Source organism: Schistocerca americana, chromosome 8 (assembly GCF_021461395.2).
Source record: "Schistocerca americana isolate TAMUIC-IGC-003095 chromosome 8, iqSchAmer2.1, whole genome shotgun sequence".
Classification (NCBI taxonomy): domain Eukaryota; kingdom Metazoa; phylum Arthropoda; class Insecta; order Orthoptera; family Acrididae; genus Schistocerca; species Schistocerca americana.
Genome location: NC_060126.1, coordinates 157,080,668 through 157,099,955, shown reverse-complemented (window position 1 = coordinate 157,099,955; position 19,288 = coordinate 157,080,668).

Genomic DNA, 19,288 nt, shown 5'->3' with positions numbered 1-19,288 from the left:
GCATCGCTCCGAGTCACGAACGCCCCACACCCCAGTTGTGCCAGTGGACCCCTTCTGCCTATAGCTTGTGACATGTGAACCGCTGCGTTTACGCTTTTCAGTGGTCCGATGGCCCTTGTGGCCTCCATTCCACTTCGAAACCGCTGGTCAGCGTAACTCACTGCAATCCGGCCCACACCTGGCTGTAACTTGTGCTCAGAAACTAACTTTTCCTATCCTAAACTGTGGTTCCACTACAAGGCATATATAATTACTAACTAATGAAGAAATTACAACTAGACAAAAAGTTTACCATGAAAATAAACAGAGCTGTGAATGCCACAATGCGTGCTTACGCCAACAATTAGAAATCATCAAAATAGAAGTAAAAGACCTTATGCGAAAGAATGCAGATTTACAAGATCGTTCATCTCGATGTAGCGTGAGTTACTGGGATTAAAACATGTGCGGAAAGTGATCCATGACTCCTTTTTAGTCAACAGCAAGTGATCATGAAAGGACGGACCATCTGAAGATACCCCAAGACTTTACGTTGCCTTTCTTAAAAAGCGGTATCTTTTTTCGAGACTTTGTTGTAATGTGTTTCGTAGGACACGCACTTTCATCAGAAAAAAATCTATCAACAAGTGGAAAAAACACAAAGGCAGTAAGCTAACTGAGAGTGAACAAAGACAAAAACTGAAAAAAACTTGTAACATAACTTACAGGTCTCTTAGGCCTAAGCCTTTGTCACATTGTTCTCTCAGAAAAAAAGCAGTGCTCTCAGAGAAGGTGAAAGATGTTGACGTCTTTTGGAGGCTTTACACAAGCATTTCACCGATCGTAGAAGAAGCAGTGCAACTGGTGTAAAGCTTAATATTAATAACAGTAAATACGATAAAATATGGAAAATCTCGATCATATTCATACCCGGAAGTGAGTGAGACACGTATGCCAGCAGTGCAGCGTGGCGAGAGGGTTCACGGCGACATCACAGCTCACAGCCTGCCTGGGCGTGACCCCTTCCGTGTACTCTAGTATCCGTAGTGTAACTCTGCGTCCGCAGCCCGGGTTAGATTCCTGACGGGGTCAGGGATTTTCTCTGCCTTTTCTCTGCCTCGTGATGACTGGGTGTTGTGTGATGTTCTTAGGTTAGTTAGGTTTAAGTAGTTCTAAGTTCTAGGGGACTGATGACCATAGATGTTAAGTCCCATAGTGCTCAGAGCCATTTGAATCATTTGTAACTCTGCTTCTCGTCAGATTACTGAAGTTAAGCACTGTCGGGCTTGGCTGGCACTTGGATGGGTGACCGTCTGGGTCTGCAAAGCGCTGTTGCCAAGCAGGGAGCACTCAGCCCTCGTGGGGCCAACTGAGGAGCTACTTGACTGAGAAGTAGCGGCTGCGGTCACGAAAGTTGATGACGGGCGGGAGAACGGTGTGCTGACCACATGCCCCGCCATATCCACATCCAGCGATGCCTATCGGCTGAGAACGACACGGTAGTCGGTCAGTACCGTTGGGCTTTCCGCGGCCTGTTCGGACGGAATTTGGTTTTATATACAGGGTGTTTCACTAAATGTGTTTGCCTCTGGAAGTAATAGGCGACGGAAATATTTATTGCGGTAGGTCACCATAAGAAACGTTACACTGTCTGCGGAGCCGTGAACATAGTTTATTGTGTTATTATACAAAGAGTTACAGCAAAAAGATACAATTTTTTAAATGGAACAGTAGTTGTTTCTATCATGCACAGGAATCAGTAACACCAGCTGTGTATACATCAATTTAAATTACATTCCTATCACTTTTAGTTTTGGAGCTACAACCCCTCCAAGTTTCAGGGACAGGTACCACACTCGCTGCGCATAACGCAATGCGCCTTCTAAATGTGGTGCGGCCGAGTTGTAACGTCGCCGGTGTCACGGAGCTTCCTCGATGCGCTGTTAGACTGCCGACTGTCACCGCACACGGCCGTATACCCGACAGTTCGAACCATACAAAGAAACGGGGCTCAGTATACCACAGTTACTGACTTCGGATGAAGATGGCATACACGAACAAAGGTTCAAATGGCTCTGAGCACTATGGGACTCAACTGCTGAGGTCATAAGTCCCCTAGAACTTAGAACTACTTAAACCTAACTAACCTAAGGACAACACACACATCCATGCCCGAGGCAGGATTCGAACCTGCGACCGTAGCGGTCGCGCGGTTCCAGACTGTAGCGCCAGAACCGCTCGGCCACCAGCGGCCGGTACGAACAAAGTGTAGGTTGACATGTTGCTGATGCTCGGCGAGTGCCGACACGATGCCACTGAAGCAGCCATGGCGTACGCCGTGAGATATCCGAGGCGGAGAGCTCCGGTATCCATTACATTCTTACGTGCCGAACAACGACTTCGGGAAACAGGCAGCTTGGTAATGCGCCGCAGTAACAGAGGAAGAACTGCAAGAAATGAGGAGACGTAGGTGTTTGTTTTAGCTGCAGTACAAAAAAAAATGGCTCTGAGCACTATGCGACCTAACTTCTGAGGTCATCAGTCCCATAGAACTTAGAACTACTTAAACCCAAATAACCTAAGGACATCACACACATCCATGTCCGAGGCAGGATTCGAACCTGCGACCGTAGCGCTCGTAGGGTTCCAGACTGTAGCGCCTAGAACCGCTCGGTCACACCGGCCGGCGCAGCTGCAGTACACCACGATCCTCATTTCAGTTTACGAGCCGTTTTTGCAGTCGCTGGTGTCAGTCTCACATCTGTGTGGCGTATAGTACACGGCCATAGGTATCACCCCTACCGCCTGTCACTGACTCTGGAGCTGCATGGGAACGATTTCCGTGCGAGAGTTACGTTCTGTGAATGGGCCATGCGTCATTTCACGCTGGAGTCTGTACAAGGTGTTATGTTCTCTGATGAGTCCACGTCCACGAATTATGGTGCAGTGAATTGCCATAACGTGCACTACTGGGCCGCAGGCAATCCTCGGTGGGTACGACCTGTCGACCGTCAACGTAGGTGGTCTATTAACGTATGGTGTGGAATTCTTGGGGATGAAATCATCGGTCCGCGCTACTTCCCAGGTACACTGACACGTGAGTTATATCGCGCGTTTATAGTAGTTTGCCGGCCGCGGTGGTCTCGCGGTTCTAGGCGCGCAGTCCGGAACCGTGCGATTCTACGGTCGCAGGTTCGAATCCTGCCTCGGGCAAGGATGTGTGTGATGTCCTTAGGTTAGTTAGGTTTAAGTAGTTCTAAGTTCTAGGGGACTTATGACCACAGCAGTTGAGTCCCATAGTGCTCAGAGCCATTTGAACCATATAGTAGTTTATAGTCTCCTTGAATATGCGTGTCTTTACACAAGAGTCCATATGTGGATGCAGCACGATGGTCACCAAGCCCATTCTGCGCGTGCTGTTGTGGAAGAACTAAACAACAGGTTTGCAAGAAAGTGGTTGGGGCGCCATGGTCCTCATTCATGACCCGCAAGGTCGGCCGATTTAACACCATTAGATTTCTTTTTGTGGGGGTATCTAAAGGATCGTGTTTATGTCACTGAGCCCACATCCCCAGATGATCTAAAACGGCGCATCGAGGACGCATGTTGCTCCGTGAAACCGGCGATATTACATCTCGTCCGCAGATCCTTTAGAAGGCGCATTGCATTGTGCTTTCAGGATCATGGACACACATTTGAACATTTCATTTACATCAACTTCCCACCGCCAGAACATCCATCACCCACCACACAGCCATGTATTATGTACAGCGTGAGGTATCTGCCCCTGAAACTTCAAATTAAAAGTGTTAGGAATGTAATTTAAATTGATGTATACGCAGCTGGTGTTACTGGTTCCAGTGCTTAATAGAAACAATTATTGTTCCATTTTAAAAATTGTATCTTTTCGCTGTAGCTCTTTGGATAATAACACAATAAACTATGTTCATAGCTCCGCAGACAGTGTAACGTTTCTTATCGTGACCTACCGCAATAAATATTTCCGTCGCCTATTACTTCGTAACTTACAGAGGCAAACACATTTAGTGAAACACCCGGTATATAAGTGCGTCAAAACACTCGTCGGTGGTTTGTGTACTGCTCGCTATTGAAACGGTCACACCACGAAGACGGCTCGCAAGAAACGTCAATGGGCAAGTCCGCTCAAATGCTGCACACTATGAAAAAGTGCGCAGGTGCGTCCAGTTGCACACATCTCATCCGGCGTCCAAAGCGAAACACTGATATCTGTGACTACACACGCATACCAATTCAACGGAAACGTTCTGCTTCCTTGTTTACGCTGTACCGGGAGGACCGTAGCACTCTCACTCAGTCTTGGTTGCCTCTGGCGACTGTAGCCTTACGTGAGACGTACTGAGAAATGGCGAGTATTGCAAAGAACCGGAAATCTGTGTTTTCAGTCATTTAAACACGACTAAGAACTGCAGTTCTTCTTTACAGAAGTAGGTGAAAATTCGCAGTGTTTGCCGTACCGCCAGATAATGACGGTAAGCGCAAGTTCACGACTGAAAGCCACTACAACTCCTTTCACAAAGAGCAGTGAAGAACAGTGAAGAACGGCAAGCCAAATTAAATGCGCTTAATAAAATGATGAGGCACATCAACAATTTTTTAATGTAAGTCATAATCATTGATACCTGTTGAACTGTTCGTGTCTTTTGTTTCACTCGTATCTATTATTTTACTGTACAACATGCTGTTTTCGATTTTCCAGACTGACAGTTACAGTACATCTACACTGAGAGCAAGTTTCAAAACTGAGTTAAGAATGACAAGATCCGGAAAACGGTTTTCCGAATATGAATTTGTAAAAGACTGACTCATTGATACCGCAGAACTTTTGTATCCAACAACCGTTAGTGGTTCCAAGAAATTGGCCTTCCCAAACAAGCAGTGACACAACGTTTAAGTGTTATGGCCGGCGATGTGCACAGGCAGTTAATAAATAAAGCTAAGGACTTTGTTGCTTTCTCTGTTGTGTTGGATGAAGGAGGAGATCTTACAGCTCTGGTAGTGATAGACGTACGAGGTGTCGATGACACTCTGCGTAACAGAGAACGTTTTGGGCTTAATAACTTTGAAAGGGACTCCATCAGGTATAGTCTTGCTCTAAGCTGTCGAGCAAGCGATTGATGGTCTCAGTATGGATTGGACTCGGTTAATCTCAGTGACCACGGTTGGAGTACCGGCAATGCAAGGCCATCAGAGGCCTCATAGCACTGTTCCCCTAAAAGCTAGGACGCACACAAGAGGCGTTGAACTGAATTCACTGCAATCTACATCGAGAGGCGCTTTGCGCAAAATCAGTAGCGTTAGATAACCTCATATGTATTGTTCTGCGTACTGTAAACTTTTCTGAAAGAGGGTTTACGCATCGCCAGTTTCGGCAGTTCATGGAGGAATTGGGAGAGGAATACGGCGACATACTTCACTACACTGAAGTACGCTGGCTCCGTTGAGGTAAAATGTTGAAAAGATTTACATTTGGCAATGGTACATTTATTACATGAGAAGCGAAAAAGTGAACAGAAATTAGGAGACCCTTGCTGCATATCAGACCTTGCATTTCTCGTGGACATTACGTCTCACATGAATAGCGTGACTGTCAGTTTGCAAAGTGACAATAATTTAATTTCTGAACAATTGGAGAAAGTAAACACTTTTGAAAGGAAGGCTGCTCTTTGGGAGAGCCAATAATTTTCTGAAAATATTGTACTTTTCCCTACCCTTGGTTTGGTTCACGAACGTGCTACATTTCATAAATATTTGCCAGTAATTGTGTGAATTAAGCAGCAATTTCGCGTACAATTTGTAGATGTTACGAGTGTGTTTCATATCATCCGTTGTTTTGCATGGCCGTTCTCAGCAACAGCTGAATACGCTCCGAATCATCTACAGATGGAACTGATCGATCTACAATGCAGTACACGGCTGAAGTACAAATTCTTTTCAGTATAAAGTACGAAATAATTCTACCAAAACTTTCCACAGCAAGGATTTCCACGCTTGTATCACGAAGCAGCGAGAAATATGTCCATGTTCGGATCTACATAGGTGTTTAAATGATTTTTCTCCGTAATGAAAATGAATAAATCAACTTTCGATTGGGTATTACTGAAGAAAATCTTTGCAGCTGAATTCGCTTATCAATGTGCCATGCTTTTGTGCCCGCCATCAACTTTGTTGTTTCTCATCACCAACAATAAATAATAGTGGAGGTATGTACCGTCTATGCAACTAAATGAAAACAGTTTGTTTACTGTCATACGCGTTTCGCTTCTTTTATTTGCGAAGCATCATCAGTGGCCTGAAATACATGTTTCCTTTTATACATACAATAAACGTGTTATGTGGTAGATATAATATGCTGCTATATTACATTTTATTGTGTTTTTCTCTTTTTTTAGGTTAGAAACAACTTTTGTAGCACAACTTCCGTAATGTGTGCTTCTCCATAGGTGTTACATACGATTTCAAGCGCTATTAATTCATGTGCGTGGTCCTAGAGACGTATTTGTTAGTTTCCATACTCCAGCTGGCCTATTTCTGGCGTTTTTTCACCCACGTTTGTCACATCGCATGTTTCCATTTTGTGATCAATATATGTGTGTGTTTTCGGTGTGTAGTGTTTCCAACTGTTGTTGTGCGTTTGTCTGTCTTTCGTTTGTGTTGTGTTGTGGTTTGATGTTTATTTGTTGTGAGTGAGTGAGTGAGTATGTGTGTGTGTGTGCGTGTGTGGTTCAAATGGCTCTGAGCACTATGGGACTTAACATCTGTGGCCATCAGTCCCCTAGAACTCAGAACTAATTAAACTTAACTAACCTAAGGACATCACACACATCCATGCCCGAGGCAGGATTCGAACCTGCGACCGTAGCAGTCGCGCGGTTCCGGACTGAGCGCCTAGGACCGCGAGACCACCGCGGCCGGCTGTGCGTGTGTGTATTTTGATGAGTGTACTTTAAAAAGAAGAGTTTATGTGAGTGTGCGAGAGAGAGAGTTTCTGTGTGTAATTTTTTTCTTTAATTTTTTTTTGAGATATGGGTTTGTGTGTGTATGTGTGTTTTGTCTTTATTTATTCTTTCTTATAATAAATATGAGTTTGTGTGTGTGCGTGCATGTGAGTGTGTGTGTGTGTGTGTGTCTGTGTGTGTGTGTGTGTGTGTGTGTGTGAATGTGGGGGTGGAGGGGGGAGGGGAGAGAGAGAAAGAAAAGGGGAAAGAGATTCATTCATTAATTATATATGCTGGTTACATTTCGGATTGCTATTGTTTTGGTGGCTATCATGATCAGAGTGTTACTGCTTATATGGATTTGGTCAATGAGTACCCTCTTTTCCACGTCAATGACACTTCGTATGTGAAAGTTTTCTTGCAATGTCAGGAGCTTTTAGTTGTGATTATTCACTTTGATAACTGTCATGTCAACTTCCATGTTGGATGGTTCATGTTCATGTTTTATCAGGTGTTCAGCAAAGGTAGAATGGCTATTTTCGTATTTCAACTTCTTATATGTTCTTTATATCTAGTTTTCAACTTCCTACTTGTCATCCCCAGATACACTGATTAAATTCTTGGCACTCTAGCTGATTCTCCTTGGTATTTATCTGGTTTGCCCGTTGTTTCTAAATATGACTGGAATGTGTTTATGTTCTGTAAGCTATGCGTTATCCCTGTTTCTCTAGTATATTTGCTATCTTGTGTGTTTGTATGTAAGAGTGTACCTTTTTCTCTGTTATTCATGTCATGAGTGTTATTGTTTTGTGTTTCTGTGTGTGCTATTTTGTCTGTGGGGTTCTCTGGTGTTTGTGTTCTCTGCTTGTTTTTATTTTTCTTTAGTTTTGTTTTACTTTTTTGGTTGAGTTTTTGTATTATATGGTTGCTGTAACCATTGTTTGTGGCTATTAGTTGTATTGTTTGTAATTCTTTTTCATAAAACTTTGAACATAGCTGCTAAGGTTCAGTGACCGTGTCAGAATTATATTAGAACAAATAAGCCCTTGGTCACAAATATTAAGTCAAAATTGACCAGGTTTCGACCCTACTATGAGCTTCGTCTTCAGAATTAGACTAACTGTTCTAAAACATATTAGGTATATAATACATTAATAAAATTAAAGTTTGTACTGATTGGAAAAGATGCAGTACTTACAAGTCACATATTAAAAAGATCTAACCCGGAAAGGCGACGTCATGAATAGTTGTGAGATGGCGAGCCGCTAAGTGCTGCTTGTACTGTGAACAAGGGTTGCAACAGCAACCACCGCAACCAACGTTTTGATGTGGTCCAGAACTTGACAAGAAACAGCAGCATTGCACCATCAGCAGACAACTTTCTCCACTGCCATGCATCTCCAGATGAGTCATATTAGTCATTTGGCGACTATAATTCAGGCACCAGCTTCGTTGTTATATCGTGTGAAAAACACTATTTTGATAAACTATTAAGTTAAAGTGAACAAAGGTAGAGTAAATCCGTTAGCATGTCCTTCAGAAACAATGATCACTATTCTACAGCATATCAGTTATATTAAGAGTAACACAATTCTCTCTCATTGTTAGAATTTGCAATCGTACATTATAATCGAAATATATAAACGTTAAAGTCACTGTATCATTTAAAAAAGTATCATTCTGTACCATGATAATCTAACAAGATCAAATTTAGAACTCAGCGTGAAGAACAACAAGCGATTATATTCAAGTGATAGCAACTGTGATTCTCAATTTCACATAGACATGCAGTTGTAATTCAATGCTCTAAGTGTCTTGTGTACCACGGTAACTTAACTCGGGTTAGGTTTCGGTCATTCATATCGTTACTGAACTGTGATTTATTTTCAAAGAATATTCTTAAGAAATTATTTTATTTACTAGCGATTCATCAAGAACATTAACACATTTAATCATACTATGTAAGCATGAAAGTAGTTGCCAGGGAGTAACTGATGAAATCATAAGCAAATTCCTTTTAACAAATGGGAATTTTATTCATTTTAATAGTACCTAAAAGTATTTTTTAAAAGAAGCAGATTTAAAATTATAATTAGAAAGCACCCTCTAAATACCAAAGTTACAATTTATTAAGAGGGAGAAACAAGTTTTGACTGTATGAGCTTTCGGGCAAAGAACCTTGCCGCTCCCTTTTGACACGGCCGTAGTTACGACCGATCGCAACAGCCTCTGAAAGACTACACTAGTACAAATCTGCAACACACCAGATTACTTTAAACTAAAAGTTTTAACAATTTACACAAGCACACAAACTACGCACCCCCGTATGAGGGATGGAAATGCTACAAAACACTAACAATCAAAATATTAATTTTTTCCACCGAAGTGCAACTTGATTTTAACTTCTAAGAAAAGTCTTATGGTGAAAGGATGGCAAATTTATATACTAAAATGATCATTTAAATAAAAGCCCATGAAATGCAATCTTACATAAAATTCTACAAGGTTGGCCAAACAAGCTGCTCTACAGTACACAGATACTGCCTCTCAAGATGACAGGCAAGATCAAAACATATTTCAGGAATTAAGCCGTTACACTCCAAGCAATAAATTCGTTAACACACCAAATACGACAAACATGACAGAGTCAGCTCCTAACGACAGACAGACACTAACTGCCTAACAAATGCGGACAAGAGACAGACGAGCAAGCTGAGGACGAGACACTGACCAAGAAAACAAGTAGAATTTAACAATAGGAAATCACACAACATCTCACCAATCAATTAACTTCTAATAAACTGCGATTTCTCGAGAAGACCTGGCGCAGCACCCCCAAATCGCTCTCCCGAACCGTCCGCTGCCAGCCGCTTCAACGGACGCAGGAAGGCGCGCCGATCTCCCGTCTCACGGCGTGGCAGCTCGCACCGGCCAGACTGATGTCGTGGATTGACTCCTGTTGCTCTCGTGTCGACCGCGAAGTCACTACCCCTCACATGTGCCGACGCTCAAGACGGACAAGTCATCTTGTGTCTCAGTGCACGACCGACCAACCGATCGATCCAACCGCCAATGACCATTGCCTGAGCAAACTCGAGCAGACTGGCGACCTAACGCACAGACTCAGATGCAGGGACTAAGCCCCGACCGGGCGACCACCCGCTGAGTTCTCTTAGTTTCGCAGTGGAAAGACTCTGATCCGAACGACCGACATACTAGCACTCCGAACGACAGGCAGACACTAACTGCCTAACAAATGCGGACGAGAGACAGACTAGCAAGCTGGGGACGAGAGGCTGACTCAGACTGACTCACTGGCGAGCTCATAGCGCCCCTTAAATGCACGCTAACAGGCAACCTTACCCCTTTCCCACCAGAGGGAGACACCAAAGCTGCAATTGCCACAGCGGCGCCACCGCCTAATTTCTATGTGCATATATATTTTCATCTGTTTCTTTTTTTTTTAAAAAAAATATTGTGAGTATGAATGCGTGTATGTGTAGTCTCCTTCCTCATCTCATTCTGTTGCAAGAGGAAAGCTAGCCACAAGTCGATTTCAGGAATCTATTTAACCAAACTGCAAAAGTTTAGTGTTAAGGCAAGCCTATCAAAGGAGCATGATACTTCAAGGCAAATTTAGTTAGGGCTACCACGTTGTGTACTTTGTTAGTTGTTAATCTGTTAAGTATTTGGGTCTGTACATGGAACCCACTATCAAACAGAAATATTTTTTTAGACATTAAAGAGAGAGGATTGGATCCAGCAATATTAGTCAGTTTCAGTATGAAGTGTCGTAGTTTACTTCGGCATCTACTACACTTAGTTAAAATTTTGTAAAACTGTCGAAACTAAACCAGTAATCATGGTACCACTTTTGGCTTCGGTTAGTCAGAAGAGTCGGAGAAGTAAATTAGGCCCATTTGCACTTATCTGTCCCAACTTAAGCTCTGCCCCAAGTGGTAGCAGAGTATGGGTGTGTATTGTGAGTCTGTTTCGTTTTTGTTATGCCTAGTAGTTTTCCTTGTTATGGTTTAATTGTTGAGGAATGAAATGACAGTGCTCTTTTATGCTGTAATGCATGACCATTTCATATGGTTACTGACTGTATATTTTTTTATTCAGAGTCAATGATTATGAATATTATGGGAATTTGTGTTATGATGTACATTGTTAGGGGGGTGCAGTAACAAATGCAAATGGACGAGATGTTTTCAAAAATATTTTTAGAAGGGAATACTTCGAATAGTACTAAAACTAGGTGTGTGTGTGTGTGTGTGTGTGTGTGTGTGTGTGTGTGTGTGTGTGTGTTTTTGTGTGTGTGACATTAACCTGAAAGAGACTGAACGGGGTATGCGTTATTGAAGATGTAAGGCTGGCAAGCAGTTCCATTTGTTTCTTGTCATGGCTGTAGTGACAAGGGGAATTTTTTCCAGTGTTGTATGTATAATTTCTTTAGTTGCATAGCATTCTGCATGATAGCGATATGACAAGAGGCAGACTAATGTTTTCACTCACCATCAAGTATAATCCTGTAATGATTTGCTTCAGTGAAGTGGCGTAAGGAAATTTATTGTGTTTACTCTTGATTAAGGTGAAATGTCTGAGACATTTACACTGAAGATCCAAAGAAAATGGTACACTTGCCTAATATCGTGTATGGCCCCTGCCACAACACTATGTGGCATGACTAATGTCTGAAGTAGTGCTGGAGGGAACTGACACCATGGATCCTGCAGGGCTGTCCATAAATCCGTAAGAGTACCAGGGGGTGAAGATCTCTTCTGGACAGCGAGTTCCAAGGTAGATATGCTCAATAATGTTCATATCTTAGGGCGTTTAGTGGCCAGAGAAAGCGTTTAAACTCAGAAGACTGTTCCTGGGGCATTCCTATAGCAATTCTGGACGTATGGGGTGTCGTGCTGTCCTTCTGGAATTGCCCAAGTGCGTCGAAATGCATAATGGACATGAATAGATGCAAGTGATCAGACAAGATGCTTTCGAACATGTCACCTCTCAAAGTCGTATCTAGACGTATCAGGGGTCCCATATCACTCGAACTGCACATGCCTCACACCATTATACAGCCTCCACCAGCTTGAACAGTCCCCTGCTTTCATGCATGGTCCGTGGATTCATGAGATTGTCTCCATACCCGTGTACGTCCACTCGCTCCATACAATTTGAAACGAGACTCGTCCGACCAGGCAACATGTTCCTGTTCCAATGTTGGTGTTGACGTCCCTAGGCAAGGCGTAAAATTTGCGTCGTGCAGTCATGAAGGGTACACGAGGGGGCCTTCGGCTCCGAAGGCCCATATCGCTAATGTTCCGTTGAATTTGCACTTTGACACTTGTTGTTGGCCCAGCATTGTAATCTGCAGCAATTTGCGGAAGGATTACACTTTTGTCACGTTCGACGATTCTCTTCAGTCGCCCTTGGTTCCGTTCTTGCAGGATCTTATTCTGACAGCAGCGATCTCGTACATTTCATGTTTTACCAGACTCCTGATATTCACGGTACACTGGTGAAATGCTCGTACAGGAAAATCCCCAGTTCGTCGCTACCCCGGAAATGCTGTGTCCCATCGCTCGTGGGTCGACTATAGCGCCATGTTCAAACTCACTTAAATCTTGATAACCTGTCATTGCAGCAGCTGTAACCGATCTAGCAAATACACCAGACATCATATACTTGTTGTCTTATATAGGTGTTGCAGACCCATCCTCGTATTCTCCCTGTTTACAAATTTCTGTATGTGAATATGCAATATGCATGCTTAAGTGTAGTGCTTCCAAACGTTGCGTACAGCCTACTTTGATCTTTTGTGATTAACTTGTCCACACGTACCACACCCATGACTTAAGAAACTAGAATGGAGCTCTAGGTTGCCCAGAACTACGTACTCATGCAATAACAGTTACATCATTTAGAACTGTAGTGTGTTTCAGTCTAATTTGTAAGCAATATGTAACTTCGCACTCATCTGGGCCCGCTTCATTATATATGTCACATGGGAACATTATATATTATGCTTGATATCAAGACGCTACCATGTTCTATTATATTTTCATTACTATAGGCCCATTTCGTGGTGATTGGCATCGTCAGGTTTTATCAGGTGGTCTTGATGTCCATATGATACCGCTGACATAGTCGCTGTCACAGAGGTACTGGTGGCTCAACTGTCGATACAGTATTCAATTAACGTCATTTTGAAATCAACCTAAAAAGTAACTGATCCAGCACGGTTTAAAACCTACAATAGCTCCACCAACATCACAGGAGCAAATTTGTACTGTAGTGACAGTAACTCAGACAGCGATATCATATGGACATCAAGACCACCTGATATAACCTGATGAAGCCAGTAACGCCGAAACAGACATATAGTAATAAAAAGAATAGTAGAACATAGCAGCGTCTTTGCCTCACATCACAATGTGTAAAATCAAAATTGTTGAGTTTAGTAATGGTGCGATTGCCAATAGATGTTTCAGAATAAATGCGTGTGCACAGTAAAGAAGACTATTTTTGTAGGGGTCTGGACGTCTTCTGTAACGTATTTAAATAATATCTATCATGAAGAATTACTACGTCTGTCTAAATTTGAGTGAGATGTGATGTTTAGTAGTAAACACCTACAGTTTTAATTGCAACGAGAGCTTCATGTAAATTGTATAATTTAATATTTTGTCTAATATTGTTGCATGTGTAATTTGTGTTACTCCATTCACAGTGTCGCGCTGCCATACATAGCATATATAGGAAACTCGAAATTTTCAGGATCATTGAGTGGAGTGAGAGGAGAAGAAATGCAGGATTCTTTACACAATTTTTTTCCAGTGATCCAGTTAAAATGAAAGGTATGGAAATAGGAAACGGTTGCAGTGCTCACATAAGGTCAGTCAGATTGTAGAGATTGTGTATATGTAATTTCCCGACCAAAGCAGATATTTTTTGTATTTTGGCTTTGTTCTGGACAACTGTGACAACAAGATTTGTTTGATCAGCTTGCAGAGTGAATTAGGCATAGGTCACGAATTTTGTTACCATTTATGATTGTAGTTTATAGTGTTTCTTCCAAGTATACCGTTTCAGCCCAGGTCAGTTTAATAATGCTGAGAAATATAATCAAAAAAGACATGGCCTTCATGCTATTGAGAATGCTATTAACTTAGCTGCACTTTGGAATACAGTACTATTGGAATCTTTGTCAGTATCATTTAGGATGCTGGAGAGATAAAGTTAATGTATGACATTTAGTGCCTAACGCATGATTTTTTTCGGATGACTGCTGTCAAGCAATTGGTTGAGAGGCATGTTGAGAGACTACATTGCTGTTGCACTGTCCATGCCAGTGTGTGCATCTTACAGCACTCTGTTGAACGTTTGTATCAGTAAGACCTGGATGTACCCTAATGGTAACATTCTGCGAAATGAAATGGGACAGTATTGATGGTTTATCTTGAAATTGTCCTTTCAGTGATATTAAGTAGTTTTACTCTTTCTAGATACTTCTGTGCCGATGAGACAGGCTCCCCACTTTCATTAAATACGACTCTTGTCAGTGGTGAGCTGCGCTAAATTTCTAGACTAACTACTGACTCTAATGGAGCACCACCTGTCGTAAGTATATACTTAAGTAATACATATGCTTATAGATTGTTTTATCATAGACAGATACGGTGAGAAAGATTTATTTTGTGGGTCTGCTCCTGTAAACTGAAGGGTGGGTCGAATGTAGGAAGTGAGCAGGAGCGGGAAAAGGTGAAATGCTTCGGTACTGCGCATAGGTGATGGCTCTTTTAGTGGTGTATGAACATATACAACTGATAATACTTAACTTTGCACTTAGATGACGACGTAGGTGCGAAGCTGTAGATCAATAAAGTTACACTGGCAAAAAAAATCTGTAGTGGCTGGCCCACTATGAAATAGAAACAATGTTGCTTGGTCGTCTACTCAGAATCAAATGGGCTGCATCTGGAGCGGCGCTCGTAGAGCTGCACAGCGCCGGCTAGAGGGCGCTGTCGTCTGTGTCGGTGTCGTAGTGCCAACCTACGAACTTGCACCTACGCCGTGGCATCGTAACTATCGATATCACAATCTATTTTTATTCTTTTATTTAAGAATGCACCACCGTCGGACTGTATCAGTAAATTTGCCTGCAGTCGGTTTTTGTGTGGTTGTCTGTTAGCGGTGTGCTGACTCCGCACACGTCTGTCAGTGAGAAAATAATCATTCACATAGGCTCCACTATGAACCTGAGCACATTTAGCGAAATTTTTTAAAAAAGTCTGGTTTTCGTATCTTGAGAATTGGATCTGTTTAAATGAACTTCATAGCATCAATCATTAGACAAATATTCTTTTCCATTATCGGGATCGTGTTCCATGTCGCCAGATTATTAACGGTTCCCGGGATGTTGCTCCAACGGACAGATGCATGTAAAGCGTCTGATGATAGATTGTCCAAATCCGAAACCGGGCGTACTGGAGTCACAAGTAAAGATGGAAAATACTTTTGTGAATGACTGTTGTTCTGAACATCACGACGCAGCCATAAACCTAACACGATTTTTTTTTTTTTTTGCATATTTGTAGCTGCAGATGCAGAATACGATGTTGAAAGCATTGCCACACTTGGCTGTAATGCTGCAAGGAAGGTTTCACTCACTTCCTTATTCTTGAAACATTTCGTTATCTATTCTAGGTGGCACGCAATGCTACTCACCCAAGGAGAGCTGCGGAAAACTACGATGAGATTGAATGTTTCCTTAAACTGCATCATAATCTGAAATATCTGAAAGACGGAAAGATAAGTGAGGCATATTTTTAAGGATAACTAACCCACAAGCCCCTACACTAATAGAATGTGACACTATCTGGTGTACTTTTCAAGAACATCTGATTATATATCACCTCTAATTTCACATGCAACAATCACGCCATGAGGCAGTAGCGATATAGTGCAGACGGCACTACATACACGTACTGGTGGCTTAGACGCGACGAGCCGACTGCACCCCGTGCAGTACACCTCCTGCCTCCAAAACACGGGACCGTGCGCCCCACTGACTGGCTGAATCTAGTGGTGTTCAGCTGTATGCATATCTATTCCAACATAATTAAGGAAATACATGTACAGTTAACTGACATTCGTCTTGAATGGAATTTATGATAAATACCTAAATACACTCCTGGAAATTGAAATAAGAACACCGTGAATTCATTGTCCCAGGAAGGGGAAACTTTATTGACACATTCCTGGGGTCAGATACATCACATGATCACACTGACAGAACCACAGGCACATAGGCACAGGCAACAGAGCATGCACAATGTCGGCACTAGTACAGTGTATATCCACCTTTCGCAGCATTGCAGGCTGCTATTCTCCCATGGAGACGATCGTAGAGATGCTGGATGTAGTCCTGTGGAACGGCTTGCCATGCCATTTCCACCTGGCGCCTCAGTTGGACCAGCGTTCGTGCTGGACGTGCAGACCGCGTGAGACGACGCTTCATCCAGTCCCAAACATGCTCAATGGGGGACAGATCCGGAGATCTTGCTGGCCAGGGTAGTTGACTTACACCTTCTAGAGCACGTTGGGTGGCACGGGATACATGCGGACGTGCATTGTCCTGTTGGAACAGCAAGTTCCCTTGCCGGTCTAGGAATGGTAGAACGATGGGTTCGATGACGGTTTGGATGTACCGTGCACTATTCAGTGTCCCCTCGACGATCACCAGTGGTGTACGGCCAGTGTAGGAGATCGCTCCCCACACAATGATGCTGGGTGTTGGCCCTGTGTGCCTCGGTCGTATGCAGTCCTGATTGTGGCGCTCACCTGCACGGCGCCAAACACGCATACGACCATCATTGGCACCAAGGCAGAAGCGACTCTCATCGCTGAAGACGACACGTCTCCATTCGTCCCTCCATTCACGCCTGTCGCGACACCACTGGAGGCGGGCTGCACGATGTTGGGGCGTGAGCGGAAGACGGCCTAACGGTGTGCGGGACCGTAGCCCAGCTTCATGGAGACGGTTGCGAATGGTCGTCGCCGATACCCCAGGAGCAACAGTGTCGCTAATTTGCTGGGAAGTGGCGGTGCGGTCCCCTACGGCACTGCGTAGGATGGTCTTGGCGTGCATCCGTGCGTCGCCGCGGTCCGGTCCCAGGTCGACGGGCACGTGCACCTTCCGCCGACCACTGGCGACAACATCGATGTACTGTGGAGACCTCACGCCCCACGTGTTGAGCAATTCGGCGGTACGTCCACCCGGCCTCCCGCATGCCCACTATACGCCCTCGCTCAAAGTCCGTCAACTGCACATACGGTTCACGTCCACGCTGTCGCGGCATGCTACCAGTGTTAAAGACTGCGATGGAGCTCCGTATGCCACGGCAAACTGGCTGACACTGACGGCGGCGGTGCACAAATGCTGCGCAGCTAGCGCCATTCGACGGCCAACACCGCGGTTCCTGGTGTGTCCGCTGTGCCGTGCGTGTGATCATTGCTTGTACAGCCCTCTCGCAGTGTCCGGAGCAAGTATGGTGGGTCTGACACACCGGTGTCAATGTGTTCTTTTTTCCATTTCCAGGAGAGTATATTTCAAATGGTAATTGACTTCTACCAAGTATTTATTTAGTGATGGATCGGCATAAACATGCTCCTTGCCGGATAAAATTATTATCTTTTTCTGCAGTTGTCAGTTAACTCTGTATATATGATTTACTTCACTATTTCGCAACGTTTCACACGCTCGGATATTCATTACTACCCACAAAATTCAAGATTCGTTCTATACATACACTTCCCATTTACTCCACACACATTCGAATAACATACCAACTCTTATTTGCTTCGTATGTTTGTGCTTTAAGGAATTTCCAGCACGCTGGAGTAGCTTGGATCAGCAACTTCTATTAATCAGTAGAAGGAAAAATCAGTACAAGTTGCAAATTTTTACTCTTTATTCATTCGATGACTAGTTTCGGGCTGAAACCCATTTTCAAATCATCGTAAAAAAGTCGAAAATGGCATTTCCCAAGATGTCAAAAACGTGCAATGAATATTTACAGTTGATGCAGGTAATCGTATGCAGCGAAAACATTGATTTCGGGATTTTTAAAATCTTCGGAAATGCCATTTTGACTTTGTTATGATGATCGGCCTGAAATTAGTCATCGGATGGACAAAAAGTAAAAATTTGTAACTCGTAGTGGTTTTTCGTTCTACTTTAAAGAATTGCCTGTATGTATAAAAGATATTGACTTGAAATTTGTGCGGAGAATTCATATTTCAAGTAACGGCATGCAAGTTTCATTAATATTGGACCATGGAGAGGGATAAAAGTGGAAACACATTTTAGTGTACGATTTAGCATCTTTCTCTCTTTCTATGCACGCACGTTGAAGCAGCACAGAGTTTAATGTGTGAGAGTGTTTAATACAGGCGACTATGAAGGCATTTCATCAGAAGTTCTCGTAATGATTATCATGCAAAACTCACAATTCGGGATCTTAACGAGGGAGGAGGAAACGAAATAATACAGAAAACTGATAAATGTTGGTTGTCCAGACAGAATAGAGAGGAATAGAAAAGTAATAAAGGACTCTGAAGCATATCATATGAAAAGATGTTTTATTCTTTATTACCTTATTACTTCGAAGAAACCATCAACCTGTAAGAAATTCTTATATCACAGAGTCTATATGTCACAGCAAATACAGAAGACAATAAGCATTAAGCGTAAAAAGCAGTCTCTGTTTCTTATTGATATATTTAGTTTTTATTTTAAGGAAACAAACAAGGCTTGAGGAAGCGACGACATACTGTTCTGGCCACTCACTTGTGTTTCAGGTCTCTTTGTATTACGAGGTACATGTTGATTTATGGAACAATAATTTTATCCGAGATTACTGGTGTCTGCAATTACTGTAGTAATCTTTCTCATTAGCATATTAATTTTATTTCATGATCTCATATGTTTCAGGTAGATGAATCAAATAGAACCTGCAGATCTATTTTTACGAACTCATGTGGATGCCCATATGGTATGTTTATGATCAAAGAGCCTGCAAACAATGATGAAGTTTAGTAGCCACTAGGTCTGACACTTCAAAAGATCAAGATGCGCAGAGGCGTAGGCATTTGAATGAAGCTGATTCAGTCTAATAGAAAATTCCATTGTATCCCGATGTTTATCGTATTACTAACCACATAGTGCCATCACAATCGTAGCGTGTCTGTCCCGGGGCAAGTCTTTCTTCATACGTAGCATACCTTCATCAGATTTCAAATATTACTCGTTTATCTGGCGCAAA